This window comes from Triticum aestivum, chromosome 3A, assembly GCF_018294505.1.
Source record: "Triticum aestivum cultivar Chinese Spring chromosome 3A, IWGSC CS RefSeq v2.1, whole genome shotgun sequence".
Taxonomy (NCBI): Eukaryota; Viridiplantae; Streptophyta; class Magnoliopsida; order Poales; family Poaceae; genus Triticum; species Triticum aestivum.
Genome location: NC_057800.1, coordinates 699,903,101 through 699,918,885, shown reverse-complemented (window position 1 = coordinate 699,918,885; position 15,785 = coordinate 699,903,101).

Below are 15,785 nucleotides of genomic sequence, written 5' to 3'. Positions count from 1 at the left end.
CTTTGACACCTATTCACCCGTTGCTAGAATGACCACCATTCGAGTGTTACTTTCCTTGGTTGCCTCTTATGGTCTTATCATTCATCAAATGGATGTAAAGACAGCTTTTCTCAATGGAGAGTTGGAAGAGGAGATCTATATGGATCAGCTTGACGGGTTTGTGGTAAAGGGTGAAGAGAGAAAGGTGTGCAAGTTGTTAAAATCTTTGTATGGTCTGAAACAGGCACCTAAGCAATGGCATGAGAAGTTTGAAAGAACTTTGACTTCTGCAGGATTTGTCATTAACGAGGCTGATAGGTGTGTTTACTATCGCCATGGTGGGGGCAATAGTGTCATATTATGTTTGTATGTGGACAACATACTGATCTTTGGTACAAACATTAATGCAATTAATGAGGTCAAGTCTTTTCTATCAAAAAGTTTTGACATGAAAGATCTGGGAGAAGCCGATGTAATTCTAAACATCAAACTTATTAAGGATGAGAGTGGGATTACATTAACGCAATCTCACTATGTTGAGAAGGTCTTGAACCGATTCGGTTTTATGGATAGCAAGCCTTCTCCAACACCTTATGATCCCAGCGTGACACTCAGAAAGAACAAGAAAGAAACGAGAGATCAATTAAGATACTCTCAAATTGTCGGTTCACTCATGTACTTAGCTAGCGCTACAAGACCAGATATCTCTTTTGCTGTGAGCAAACTGAGTAGGTTCATGTCCAACCCGGGTGATGATCATTGGCATGCACTAGAAAGAGTCTTGCGCTATCTGAGAGGTACTATGAGTTACGGAATTACTTATTCAGGGCATCCTGCTGTGCTAGAAGGATATAGTGATTCAAATTGGATCTCCGATGTTGATGTACTTTACGCAACAAGTGGGTATGTATTTACTCATGGTGGTGGCGCAGTGTCATGGAGGTCTTGTAAGCAAACCATATTGACGAGGTCAACTATGGAAGCAGAATTAACTGCTTTGGACATAGCTACTGTTGAGGCAGAATGGCTGCGTGAGCTTTTGATGGACTTGCCGGTTGTTGAAAAACATGTACCGGCTATTCTTATGAATTGTGATAACCAAACGGTTATCGCTAAAGTGAACAATTCTAAAGATAATGCAAAGTCATCAAGACACGTGAAAAGACGTTTGAAGTCTGTTAGGAAGTTGAGAAACTCCGGAGTAATAACTGTTACGTATATACAAACAGACAAAAACCTGGCAGATCCCTTTACAAAGGGACTATCACGAAATGTGATAGATTTTGCATCGAGGGAGATGGGTATGAGACCCATAGATGTTACACCATAGTAGTAACCCAACCTTTGTGATCGGAGATCCCGTGAATTAGGATCTGGGAAGAACAAGCTATTGGTTAACTGAGGAGAGTAATAACTTATGATCGTCTCCAAATGAAGATGCATAACTCTCAGAGCTGTAAGGCTCAGATCTGTAAGGCAGGTCCGCAACATGCCTTAATGTGGTTCTATTGGCTATAATTAGCAAAGATGTTGTCCTACAGAGCAGTCTTGAAAGAACACACCTATATGAGTTCTGACTGTAAACGTCGCAGTCTATGAGATTTGGGTGATCTCTAGTAAACTCACGAAGAGACCAGGGAGTATGACGTATAAGCTCCAAACCACGGGGTAGCCTACTGGCAGTCAGGTACTGGTTAAGACTTTGAGTGAAACCTGTTCACACAAAACTAGCAATTCAAGGCATAGTCCATTGTCAAGTTGTGAATGGATGTAGCTTAAAGTTCTAGGCAGAAGTTCAACTTAACAGTCTCTGCTGAAACACTGGTATATTAAACAAGTGGTGTGAGAAGGCAAATCTCTAAATGGGTATTTGAGATTTGGTGGGGGATTGTTAGAATTAATGGGCTAGGCCCATAGCAATTTCTGAAATCTCAACGCCCATGTGTAAAATGGCAAGTGGTGGTGCTAAGTTTAGTCCCACCTTGGAAGTTGAAGAAGAGTTGGACCTCTTTATATAGTGGGTTCTCTCCACCACTCTAAGTGGTTGTAACGCCTGGATAATCATGCTACAGTAATCTCACGTTGATGGTGCCACGTCACCTCTGTCACTATAGTTAATCACGGGTTAAATCAAAACCGTTTCGAAATTCAAATTCAAATTTGTGATGACAATAAAAGTTTTCAAAAATTAAAACTAAAAAGTTCGGTGGTTGTCAAATATTACATCGGTAATTATGGTGGAGTGCACACATTTTTATAAAGTGTCTGAATATTTTAAAATGAATTGAAACAGAAAAGGAAAAATAAGAAAAATAAAAAAAACCGAATAAATAAAGGGAGGGGGGAAACCCCCTGGCCAACTGGGCCAAACGGCCCAGCCGACCGGCCCATTGGCCCATCCGCCCCCCTCACTCCCTTAACCCCTCGGGCGACGAAACCCTAGCCCCACTCCCCACTCGCTCTCCCCCCTCCTCCCCGATCCAGATCGGATCGGGGGAACGAACCCCGTCGCCCCCTACGCCCAGCGCCGGCACGCCCCCCCCCCCCACCAGGACGCCGCCTGGACCGCGCCGGCCGCCTCAACCGCAAGCCGCGCACCTCGGACCCGCCGTCCCCAGCGCATGTGGACGGCCCCGCCGTCGCCGCTTGACGCCGCCCCGCCGCCAGGACGACGCCACCTCGCCGCCCCCCTCCACTCCGTCGCTCGTCCCCGTCGTCCGCCCCAACCTTCCCCGAGCCCACTGCCCCGTTCCCTGCTCCGCGATGTGAGCTTCCCCTCCCCTGCACGTTCCTCCCCTTCCCCCCCCCCCGCGCGCACTCGCGCTTGCCGCGTGCGCCCGCGCTCGCCGTGCGCCCGCGCCTCTCCACGCCCCTCCCGTCGTCGCCCGCGCAGCCCCTGGCCGCCGGCGCTCGCGCCCGCGAGCCCCGTGGCTTCGCTCCATCCCCCGCATAGTTCCACGCGCGCACACCTCGGCGTACCCGTCGTTGCCCCAGCGCGCGCCCGCGCGCCCCGGTCCTCCTCCTCCCCGTGTCCGCGAGCCGCACTCGCCCGCGGCTCTGCTGCAGCTGCTTCTGTCGCCGCCCGTCACAGCGCCCGCGAACCCCCCTGGAAGCGCGCGTCCTCTGCCGCGCCACTACGGCCACCTCCACTCCCCCTTGGCCGGAGCCTCGCCGCGCCCCCCTCGCCAGTTCCGTTCGGGCGGACGCCCGACGCACGGCGCCCGTTGCGCCCGTAGCGCCCGATCCACTTTGGCCTATGGGCCAATGACCAATGGGCCAGTGCCCCCTATGGGCCTATGACAAGTGGGGCCTCCAGCCCCAGAACGAAAAAAAAAGAGGATTTAAAATAATAATAATAATAATAAATAAAATAATTAAAATATTAATTAGTTAATTAATCAAAGAACTAATTAACTTAATTAATCCGGATTAGATTAACCTAATCACCTAGTTTAGTTAATTAATCTGTTAGGCTAATTAACAGTCAATGACATGCGGGACCCACACGTCAGTTAACCAGTCGACACCTCTGTTGACTGCTGACGTCATGCTGACGTCATGATGACGTCAGCAAACACTGTTTTGGATAATGTTGGAATTAAATAACTAATTAAAATCAGAAAATGATTTAAATCTTTAGAAAATCATATCTTTTAATCCGTAACTCGGATGAAAATATTTTCAACATGAAAGTTGCTCAGAACGAAGAGACGATTCCGGATACGCAACCCGTTCGTCCGCCACACCCCCCTAACCTATCGAACTCGCAACTTTCCCCCCTTCGGCTCCTCTGCCCGAAAACACGGAACCCCGGGAATACTTCCCGGATGCTTCCCCCCTTCACCGGTATCACCTCCCACCGCGTTAGAACACGTCTAGCTCTGCCTGTTATCCTGTTATGCACTTGCTTGCTATGTATTTACTGTTTCTCCCCCCTCTTCTCTTTGGTAGACCCCGTGACGATGCTGACGCCCCAGTTCGACTACGGAGTTGACGACCCCTCTCTCTTGCCAGAGCAACCAGGCAAGCCCCCCCCCTTTGATCACCAGATATCGCCTACTCTTCTCTATACTGCTTGCATTAGAGTAGTGTAGCATGTTACTGCTTTCCGTTAATCCTATTCTGATGCATAGCCTGTCATTGTTGCTACAGTCATTGATACCTTACCCGCAATCCTAAATGCTTAGTATAGGATGCTAGTGTTCCATTAGTGACCCTACACTCTTGTCCGTCTGCCATGCTATACTACTGGGCCGTGATCACTTCGGGAGGTGATCACGGGCATATACTATATACTTTGCACAGTTACATTACCTGTGATACTGTTCGGAGATGGGGGCTGAAGGGGCAGGTGGCTCCATCCCGGTAGAGGTGGGCCTGGGTTCCCGACGGCCCCGACTATTACTTTGTGGCGGAGCGGCAGGGCAGGTTGAGACTACCTGGGAGAGAGGTGGGCCTGGCCCTGTTCGGCGTTCGCGGATACTTAACACGCTTAACGAGATCTTGGTATTTGATCTGAGTTGGCTACGAGCCTATACGCACTAACCATCTACGTGGGAGTAGTTATGGGTATCCCGGCGTCGTGGTATCAGCCGAAGCACTTCAGACGTCAGCGACGGAGCGGCGCGCGCCGGATTGGAACGTAAGCCTGCTCTTGTATTAAGGGGGCTAGTTCTGCTTCCGGCCGCCCACGCAACGTGCAGGTGTGCTATGGGCGATGGGCCCAGACCCCTGTGCGCTTAGGTTTAGACCGGCGTGCTGGCCTCTCTGTTTGCCTAGGTGGGGCTGCGACGTGTTGATCTTCCGCGGCCGGGCATGACCCAGGAAAGTGTGTCCGGCCAAATGGGATCAAGCGTGTTGGGCTATGTGGTGCACCCCTGCAGGGAAGTTAATCTATTCGAATAGCCGTGATCTTCGGTAACAGGACGACTTGGAGTTGTACCTTGACCTTATGACAACTAGAACCGGATACTTAATAAAACACACCCTTCCAAGTTCCACAGACAACCCGGTGATCGCTTTTCTATAGGGCGACGAGGAGAGGATCGCCGGGTAGGATTTATGCTACTGCGATGCTACTTGGAGATGCTACTTGGAGATGCTACTTGGAGGACTTCAATCTACTCTCTTCTACATGCTGCAAGACGGAGGCTGCCAGAAGCGTAGTCTTCGACAGGATTAGCTATCCCCCTCTTATTCTGGCATTCTGCAGTTCAGTCCACTGATATGGCCTCCTTACACATATACCCATGCATATGTAGTGTAGTTCCTTGCTTGCGAGTACTTTGGATGAGTACTCACGGTTGCTTTCTCCCCCTTTTCCCCTTTCCCTTCTTTCTGGTTGTCGCAACCAGATGCTGGAGCCCTGGAGCCAGACGCCACCGTCGACGATGACCCCTACTACACCGGAGGTGCCTACTACTACGTGCAGCCCGCTGACGACGACCAGGAGTAGTTTAGGAGGATCCCAGGCAGGAGGCCTGCGCCTCTTTCGATCTGTATCCCAGTTTGTGCTAGCCTTCTTAAGGCAAACTTGTTTAACTTATGTCTGTACTCAGATATTGTTGCTTCCGCTGACTCGTCTATGATCGAGCACTTGTATTCGAGCCCTCGAGGCCCCTGGCTTGTATTATGATGCTTGTATGACTTATTTTATTTGTAGAGTTGTGTTGTGATATCTTCCCGTGAGTCCCTGATCTTGATCGTACACATTTGCATGCATGATTAGTGTACGATTGAATCGGGGGCGTCACAAGTTGGTATCAGAGCCGACTGCCTGTAGGAATCCCCCTTTCCAACTCCTTGGCCGAAGTCGAGTCTAGACATTGCAAAACTTTTACTAACATGGCTGTGTGTCTTACGGGCACACGTCGCCATTTGGGTGGTAGTAGGATCTTTTACTCCTCGATCTTTACTCTGGGATTCTGAACTCTCTTTTATTCGGGTTAAACGATTTTGCTAAAAACAAAACTAACTTTAGGTTCTCGCAAGTACTTTCTCCCGGAGAGCCCCTCACTTCAGATGATCGTCTGCTAAACAGAAGATTCCGAAGATACTCTCTGATGTTCTCTCGAGACTTTGTGCCCATCACTTTTGCTATTCCTGACCACCGATAAATCCGTATGGATAACTACTTACACTTGCCATTCATACGATCATCCCCCATTGATCTTGTTATTACAAGATACCCCGAAGTTTTCTTTATTGTTCCGAGAGTACTTTGTGCCTACTGCCTAGCAGTTCTTTGCCACATGAATACCCCTTCAAATAAATCCTCGCACTTGTCGAGTATCCGCTCATCCCCAGTTGTTCATGTGTTTCACAAAAGTCTTCAAAATACTATTCGATCTTCCGAAAATCCTCTAGAGCCTTTGGCTCTTGAAATTCTTGCCTGCTTGCATTATGGTTAATCCCATAAGTCTCGTAGTCTTATTGACATTCCTTGTCATTATCATTTTGAGTCTGTTGACTCAATATGTTTGCGAATACACGCAATCATTATTGATCCTTATAAATTACCTTTCCGGCTGAGCTTCCATTCTTTTAACTGGAATTGGTTCTCGACCAATCCAATTGTCGTTGATTGTACCCTAAGGCTATTCAACTTATCCATCCCTAAACAGAGCATTGCTTCTGATCCCTTGATTTGGAAATCATAATTCCTTTGCATTTGACAATTGAGTTAGTCAGTTGTTTCTATAATCTGATCTCCTTGCATTCTTCTTCCTCTAGTTGAGTACCGATACTCGTATCAGATCCTTTGTGGACCATCAAGTCCTTTGTTGGATTGTTATCCGACCGTGTCCTTCACATTTGATCACTTTGTGAGTTCTTCCCCTGATACATAATGCCTTTGTTAAGTTGTATCCTCTGCTTGGCCAACCATGCTCTGCTTTCGGGCTTGTGTTATTTACTCTTGAAACTTGTGGTATATGTTTCTAAGCAGCCCCTATGGGTTGAACATATGCCTTCTCTAAACCGTGTGAACCCGAAAGTTTTCACGAGTCATACTCTTCTGGTGCTTCACCAGATAAAATTTCAACACTGCAACTTCATCGAACGTGAGAAGTGAATGAAAGGTTATGCATTGGAGAAGTAGGAGTCGACCTTGAACTTGTGTTCATGCCCATGGACACGATGTAGATCTTATCATTAAAGCTTCTCTTAAATGAATTATTCCTTTGGTATAAGTTCATCTTATATCTAGGATCTGGCCTTTTGCAATCATGGTTCCGACCATGATTGTTCTTCTTTGATCTCATTTCTCGGACAAGTTAAAACAATTGTCTTCTATGGATCAATACACCAGTCCAACCTTTACTTTGATCTTGTGTCGAGTATTACCCCCCTGGTATCTCGAGATTATCATGGAACTGCATAACTTTTTTATGAGTTCTTCATCAAGTGCTACCTTCCCACTGATTCCAATTTTCACGGGCTCTGAGTTATTGAACACTCAAAGACACCGATAACTGAACCGAGTCCGCTCTACGGTTCAACAACTCTTCAGTAAGCTTCTATAAGTACGAGTTTGTACCCGATCACGCCATTCCTAGCCTGTTTGGCTATATCATTGTCGTGACGATTCTAACTGTGCTACCTGGTCCTTATTCTCGGAGCACCAATTTTCGACGATGAACTAACCTTACGTCGATCCTCATCGTCATATCATTTCGCCTTGAACAACAAGCTTGGTTTCGAGTTTGTGTCGTACCCTTGGTTCCAATAACCTTTCACTTCATCATTACTTGACTTGATGTCATCACCGATCGATTACTTCTTCATGAACTCTCGCGACAAAGGTGTCGTGATCATCAACATTCTGAGCTCATCCAGGATATCAATTGAATTCATGATGAGAAATACCATCCTTGCCCTCGATGAATTGTATTATCGTCGACCACTTTATTGCCTTCCCACCAACACAAGCTTGTTCATGTTTGGTGTTATACCTTGAGTTCCTTGCTATCCAGCAATTGTTCTTCTTTACCTTGGAGTATTACCATCCTTTATGTCAAGAATGTTCTGAGATTTGTTCCACCTCTTGAGAATTCTTGACATAGAAATACTTCTCACCGTCACCATTCTTTCTTGGTCCCCGTGTTAATTCCAACAAGTGAACGGTGTTGTTTGTATTCTTTCCTTCTAGCAACCCTATTGCTTTGAAGTTAATGGTCGGTCGTTCATTCTTAGACTATTGATTATTGAATCATCATTCCGGCATTGGTCGTGCAACCCAGCCCATATTCCCGGTGCACCTCTCATCCAATGTTTAACTGTGTATGTTCTCCTCGAGCATACACCATTTTCTCATTTGATCCGACAAATGTTATCTCCTTGTTCACATAATTGTGGAAATCCATCTTTTGGAAATCTCGATGAATTGCCGTTGAGTTCACCAGACACCTCCTTGTTCTCTCCTTGGGTTAATGATGAACTCTTGTTAACGGAAATCCCTTCATAGTTCATTTCCCCGAGAATCTTACAATGTCGTCTCGTCAATTTGCGTTGCACCTTTTCTTCTCAGGAATCCTAAGTCTGAGGTATCCTGACACCAATCGGATCTGAATCTCGGTCGGATATGATGGTTGGGACAACTTTCCAAGAGTTATGATGATGATCCTTTGATGACCCGGTAACATGATGTTATGCCTAGCACCCCCCCCCCCCGGCTGGAGGACCTATCATTATAGATTCCTTTTCAGCAAGGTTATCCGTTCATCCATAGGGAAATTGTAAGACTTATTCTACAAGTTATTCCTGATGGATCCTTCGTGTTTCCAAAGTTTGATCTTCACCTGAAGACCATGTCAATGCTACCTCGAAGCATGTCAATGGTACTCCGATTTTCAACAGGAACATTTGAAGCACGATGCTAAATTTTGTTTATCATTTATCCTAACACCGTTGTATGGGTAATATCATGAGATTCCTCCCCCTTACCTAAATGGTTGTCTACTTTATATCCTGTCATGGATATCTTGCTCTGCTTGTCCTTGGGAAGGATATACCCTTGAATTATGCGTTTTAACACATTTTCCTTTCCATTGTTCTGTTTAATCTGATATTCATATTTTCCTTTCCATTGTTGTGTTTGACATTCTTGTGATCTATATAATCTAAGCAGTAAAAATCCACTGCTTGTGCAAACACCTCGAGGTACAACTCTGTCAGTAAGACCCTGTTACTATTGTTGATGACATTCCGGTAGCCACCGATGGACGAGAACCTTACCTATTGGTCCGCCTCGTTCAACGAGCAGGAAAGTGGTTCTCTTCGTCCCTCGCCCTCGGTACCAACGTTGATGCCGACATAACTGACATGGTACTCTCTGACATGCCTTGCTATCATGACCGTGAAAGAGGTCACTGCTCCTATTAAAAAAACACACATGGTGGGCCCATAACCCACAGTTCCACAGGATCGAAACCTGACTGTCCTGTACACCCCTATTCCCAAGGTTATTCCTCGCGCGTGGACTCGTATGTAATCCACGGGCCACTGTCCTATTGATCTATTCTGGTATCAGACGCAATACTTACTCTCGCTACTCTGAACCCCTTTCTCACTCTGGTTCAGGCTTCGAGCAACTATCTATCCGCTTGGAGCCTATTATGGTACCTTCGTACCTTACTCTCGAGGTATTTCATATGTTCAACTCGAGAGATAATCTTATACTATTTCATGGGTTAACCCCAGATTGTTTCCCTCAAAAGCATTATGTCGTAGTGAGCTGCCCCTTATCTTTTCGTAAGTACGATGGAGTTCCCGAAGAAATGATGACAAGTTTATCATGATGCATCGGAATAAAGGATTGAAGACACCAGCGAAAGGGATTAACTTCTTTGAGAAGATCCGTTAGAATATCGTAACCAGAACTTTCCCCTTACCCCCCTCTTAAATCTCGGGACGAGATTTCTTGTAGTGGAGGAGATTTGTAACGCCCGGATAATCATGCTACAGTAATCTCACGTTGATGGTGCCACGTCACCTCTGTCACTGTAGTTAATCACGGGTTAAATCAAAACCGTTTCGAAATTCAAATTCAAATTTATGATGACAATAAAAGTTTTCAAAAATTAAAACTAAAAAGTTCGGTGGTTGTCAAATATTACATCGGTAATTATGGTGGAGTGCACACATTTTTATAAAGTGTCTGAATATTTTAAAATGAATTAAAACAGAAAAGGAAAAATAAGAAGAAAAAAAACCGAATAAATAAAGGGAGGGGGGAAACCCCCTGGCCAACTGGGCCAAACGGCCCAGCCGACCGGCCCATTGGCCCATCCGCCCCCCCCTCACTCCCTTAACCCCCTCGGGCGACGAAACCCTAGCCCCACTCCCCACTCGCTCTCCCCCCTCCTCCCCGATCCAGATCGGATCGGGGGAACGAACCCCGTCGCCCCCTACGCCCAGCGCCGGCACGCCCCCCCCCCCACCAGGACGCCGCCTGGACCGCGCCGGCCGCCTCAACCGCAAGCCGCGCACCTCGGACCCGCCGTCCCCAGCGCATGTGGACGGCCCCGCCGTCGCCGCTTGACGCCGCCCCGCCGCCAGGACGACGCCACCTCGCCGCCCTCCTCCACTCCGTCGCTCGTCCCCGTCGTCCGCCCCAACCTTCCCCGAGCCCACTGCCCCGTTCCCTGCTCCGCGATGTGAGCTTCCCCTCCCCTGCACGTTCCTCCCCTCCCCCCCCCCCCGCGCGCACTCGCGCTTGCCGCGTGCGCCCGCGCCTCTCCACGCCCCTCCCGTCGTCGCCCGCGCAGCCCCTGGCCGCCGGCGCTCGCGCCCGCGAGCCCCGTGGCTTCGCTCCATCCCCCGCATAGTTCCACGCGCGCACACCTCGGCGCACCCGTCGTTACCCCCAGCGCGCGCCCGCGCGCCCCGGTCCTCCTCCTCCCCGTGTCCGCGAGCCGCACTCGCCCGCGGCTCTGCTGCAGCTGCTTCTGTCGCCGCCCGTCACAGCGCCCGCGAACCCCCCTGGAAGCGCGCGTCCTCTGCCGCGCCACTACGGCCACCTCCACTCCCCCTTGGCCGGAGCCTCGCCGCGCCCCCCTCGCCAGTTCCGTTCGGGCGGACGCCCGACGCACGGCGCCCGTTGCGCCCGTAGCGCCCGATCCACTTTGGCCTATGGGCCAATGACCAATGGGCCAGTGCCCCCTATGGGCCTATGACAAGTGGGGCCTCCAGCCCCAGAACGAAAAAAAAGGATTTAAAATAATAATAATAATAATAAATAAAATAATTAAAATATTAATTAGTTAATTAATCAAAGAATTAATTAACTTAATTAATCCTGATTAGATTAACCTAATCACCTAGTTTAGTTAATTAATCTGTTAGGCTAATTAACAGTCAATGACATGCGGGACCCACACGTCAGTTGACCAGTCGACACCTCTGTTGACTGCTGACGTCATGCTGACGTCATGATGACGTCAGCAAACACTGTTTTGGATAATGTTGGAATTAAATAACTAATTAAAATCAGAAAATGATTTAAATCTTTAGAAAATCATATCTTTTAATCCGTAACTCGGATGAAAATATTTTCAACATGAAAGTTGCTCAGAACGAAGAGACGATTCCGGATACGCAACCCGTTCGTCCGCCACACCCCCTAACCTATCGAACTCGCAACTTTCCCCCCTCCGGCTCCTCTGCCCGAAAACACGGAACCCCGGGAATACTTCCCGGATGCTTCCCCCCTTCACCGGTATCACCTCCCACCGCGTTAGAACACGTCAAGCTCTGCCTGTTATCCTGTTATGCACTTGCTTGCTATGTATTTACTGTTTCTCCCCCCTCTTCTCTTCGGTAGACCCCGTGACGATGCTGACGCCCCAGTTCGACTACGGAGTTGACGACCCCTCTCTCTTGCCAGAGCAACCAGGCAAGCCCCCCCCTTTGATCACCAGATATCGCCTACTCTTCTCTATACTGCTTGCATTAGAGTAGTGTAGCATGTTACTGCTTTCCGTTAATCCTATTCTGATGCATAGCCTGTCATTGTTGCTACAGTCATTGATACCTTACCCGCAATCCTAAATGCTTAGTATAGGATGCTAGTGTTCCATTAGTGACCCTACACTCTTGTCCGTCTGCCATGCTATACTACTGGGCCGTGATCACTTCGGGAGGTGATCACGGGCATATACTATATACTTTGCACAGTTACATTACCTGTGATACTGTTCGGAGATGGGGGCTGAAGGGGCAGGTGGCTCCATCCCGGTAGAGGTGGGCATGGGTTCCCGACGGCCCCCGACTATTACTTTGTGGCGGAGCGGCAGGGCAGGTTGAGACTACCTGGGTGAGAGGTGGGCCTGGCCCTGTTCGGCGTTCGCGGATACTTAACACGCTTAACGAGATCTTGGTATTTGATCTGAGTCGGCTACGAGCCTATACGCACTAACCATCTACGTGGGAGTAGTTATGGGTATCCCGGCGTCGTGGTATCAGCCGAAGCACTTCAGACGTCAGCGACGGAGCGGCGCGCGCCGGATTGGAACGTAAGCCTGCTCTTGTATTAAGGGGGCTAGTTCTGCTTCCGGCCGCCCACGCAACGTGCAGGTGTGCTAAGGGCGATGGGCCCAGACCCCTGTGCGCTTAGGTTTAGACCGGCGTGCTGGCCTCTCTGTTGAGCCTAGGTGGGGCTGCGACGTGTTGATCTTCCGAGGCCGGGCATGACCCAGGAAAGTGTGTCCGGCCAAATGGGATCGAGCGTGTTGGGCTATGTGGTGCACCCCTGCAGGGAAGTTAATCTATTCGAATAGCCGTGATCTTCGGTAACAGGACGACTTGGAGTTGTACCTTGACCTTATGACAACTAGAACCGGATACTTAATAAAACACACCCTTCCAAGTTCCACAGACAACCCGGTGATCGCTTTTCTACAGGGCGACGAGGAGAGGATCGCCGGGTAGGATTATGCTATGCGATGCTACTTGGAGATGCTACTTGGAGATGCTACTTGGAGGACTTCAATCTACTCTCTTCTACATGCTGCAAGACGGAGGCTGCCAGAAGCGTAGTCTTCGACAGGATTAGCTATCCCCCTCTTATTCTGGCATTCTGCAGTTCAGTCCACCGATATGGCCTCCTTACACATATACCCATGCATATGTAGTGTAGCTCCTTGCTTGCGAGTACTTTGGATGAGTACTCACGGTTGCTTTCTCCCCTCTTTTCCCCTTTCCCTTCTACCTGGTTGTCGCAACCAGATGCTGGAGCCCTGGAGCCAGACGCCACTGTCGACGACGACCCCTACTACACCGGAGGTGCCTACTACTACGTGCAGCCCGCTGACGACGACCAGGAGTAGTTAGGAGGATCCCAGGCAGGAGGCCTGCGCCTCTTTCGATCTGTATCCCAGTTTGTGCTAGCCTTCTTAAGGCAAACTTGTTTAACTTATGTCTGTACTCAGATATTGTTGCTTCCGCTGACTCGTCTATGATCGAGCACTTGTATTCGAGCCCTCGAGGCCCCTGGCTTGTATTATGATGCTTGTATGACTTATTTTATTTGTAGAGTTGTGTTGTGATATCTTCCCGTGAGTCCCTGATCTTGATCGTACACATTTGCGTGCATGATTAGTGTACGATTGAATCGGGGGCGTCACAGTGGTGTGTGAGAAGAGAAAGGGAAAACCACACGCGCGCACTCGCTCGCCTGGCCTGGCCTGGCCGGGCCGGGCCGGGGCGGGGCGGGGCGGGGCGGGGCGAGGCGTACATGCGACATGCGCGTGAATGGTCCGCCGAAATCCGGTCCGTCTCCTTGCAGGAGCGCAGCTTCCTTTTGCCATTTTATTTTTTATTTATTGGCAGACAAGTTTTTTGATTTCTTGTCCGGTAAGTATACGAATTAGAAACTGAGTCGGTTTGGGATTGTGGTCGCGACACAATACCGCCTCTGGTCCTAATATATATACAGCTACCGGCTGCGGCCAGAGATACACCGAAAAACACCTAGGGTTTTGCCTCATCTCACAACTTGCGCCGCCATCGTAGTCTACTCCATCCCAAACGCCGGCGTGCATCGGCGCGTGGGAGAGCAGGTCTCCGGAACCGTTCGTCTTTGCGATCCTGCACCGGGAGAAGACGAATTAGGTTTTTGGGAAGCGCTGTGCGCGACTGCTCAAATTCGTCATCACGGGTCGTCTTCCGTCCAAGTCGGGCGGTGCTACTCATCGTCGTATTCATCGCCGTCAGCAGCAGATCGTCGCCAACATCGTCATCAACACTGTCGCACCCATAATAGCTAACGATCAGTATGTCCAACATCCTTTGTTCATGTCTGTTTCTACAGCTATTGTTACGTGCTTGCTGCTGTTATGCATGTCTTGTTGTTCTTCTAGTTTGCTAGATTATTGCATGCTAGTATCTCTTCTAGTCATGAATTATTTATTAGAATTAATCATGAACTTGCCTAATATTCCAACAGTTCCTGCCCTTGCGGCCTCCGCCATGGCCGCCTCCCAGGAGCTAGCACGGCTACAGAGTTTTGTTGATATTACGTAGCGCGACCCGTAAAGAACTATGAGCAGCAGCGTAAACTGAACATTACTTAAGAAATAGCAACAAAAATTTCAAATTTTGATCACTTTTGAAAATTTAGGAGTTTTGACAAACGTGAACAATTTCAAAATTTTAAAACGTCTTTTCAAACAGCAAAAGAATTTTAAAATTCTCAAACATTTTTCAAAAAAGCAAATATTTTTTGTTTGAATTTGTACAAAAGACTTGAAGAATGTACATCTTTCCAAATTTGGAAAAACTGCTAGAATGCTAACATTTTTAAAAATTGAGAACATTTTTAGAAATATAAATATTTTTTTAAAATCCAGACTATTTTCCTAAAAACACAAACTTTTCTTGAATTGGTGAATTGTTTGTGAAAACTGAAACAAATTTTGAAACCCTGAACATTTTTTTCAAACCCAAACTTTTTTAAATTGGTGAACAAAAATTTAAAATGGGAACAAATTTTGAAAACCAGAACAAAATTTTGAAACTAGGTGCAGTTTGAGTATCCCGAACAATTTTGAAAATACAAACACTTTTTGTGTATATGAAAAAAATGTAAATGGAATCATTTTTTCTAAAACTTCGAAAGAAATAAAACACAAACATATTTTGTAAAGCATGAATTGTTTTTTGAAAAATTGCAAACAATTTTTAAAATAATGAACAAATTTCGGAAACACAAACAAATTTGGACATTGGAACAATTTTCTAAATTGTACAACTAAACGAAACGAAAAATAAGAAAAAAAGAAACGAAAAAAAACAATAAAAGAAAAAAAAGGACGAGAAGAACCGGTTCAGTAACCTTCTAAATTTTTTCCTAAACCAGTAAAAACCGGCTGGAAACCTCTAGAAGGTTCCTAAATGGATGCGTACTGCAGGAGATGGCCCGGCCCGATTGATCCCGCCCCTGTGTGCGTTTAGTCGACATTTTGAGCCACAGACGGTCAAATAGCATCTCGCGAGCAAAAGGTCTTCGTGGGAAAAAATAAATAGGAAATATAGCTGGACCAAAGCGACCTCTTTGTTAGTCCAGCCTCATCATATCAAAATCCATTTCAGCCCAGAGCTTCACAGTTTTCCACCCATTGCATAGTTTTCCCTGAGACCTTCCTCCTTGTTTTGAAAAGGTTTCAGAATATTCCACGGCGTTTTGTAACTAGATGACGCCCTGCACGTTGATGCGGGAATATTTTGCAATATATTTCAAAGATATTTGATTTTATGAAAAAAGAATATTCAAGAAATAATATGATAGCTAAAACTAAAAATACGTATGG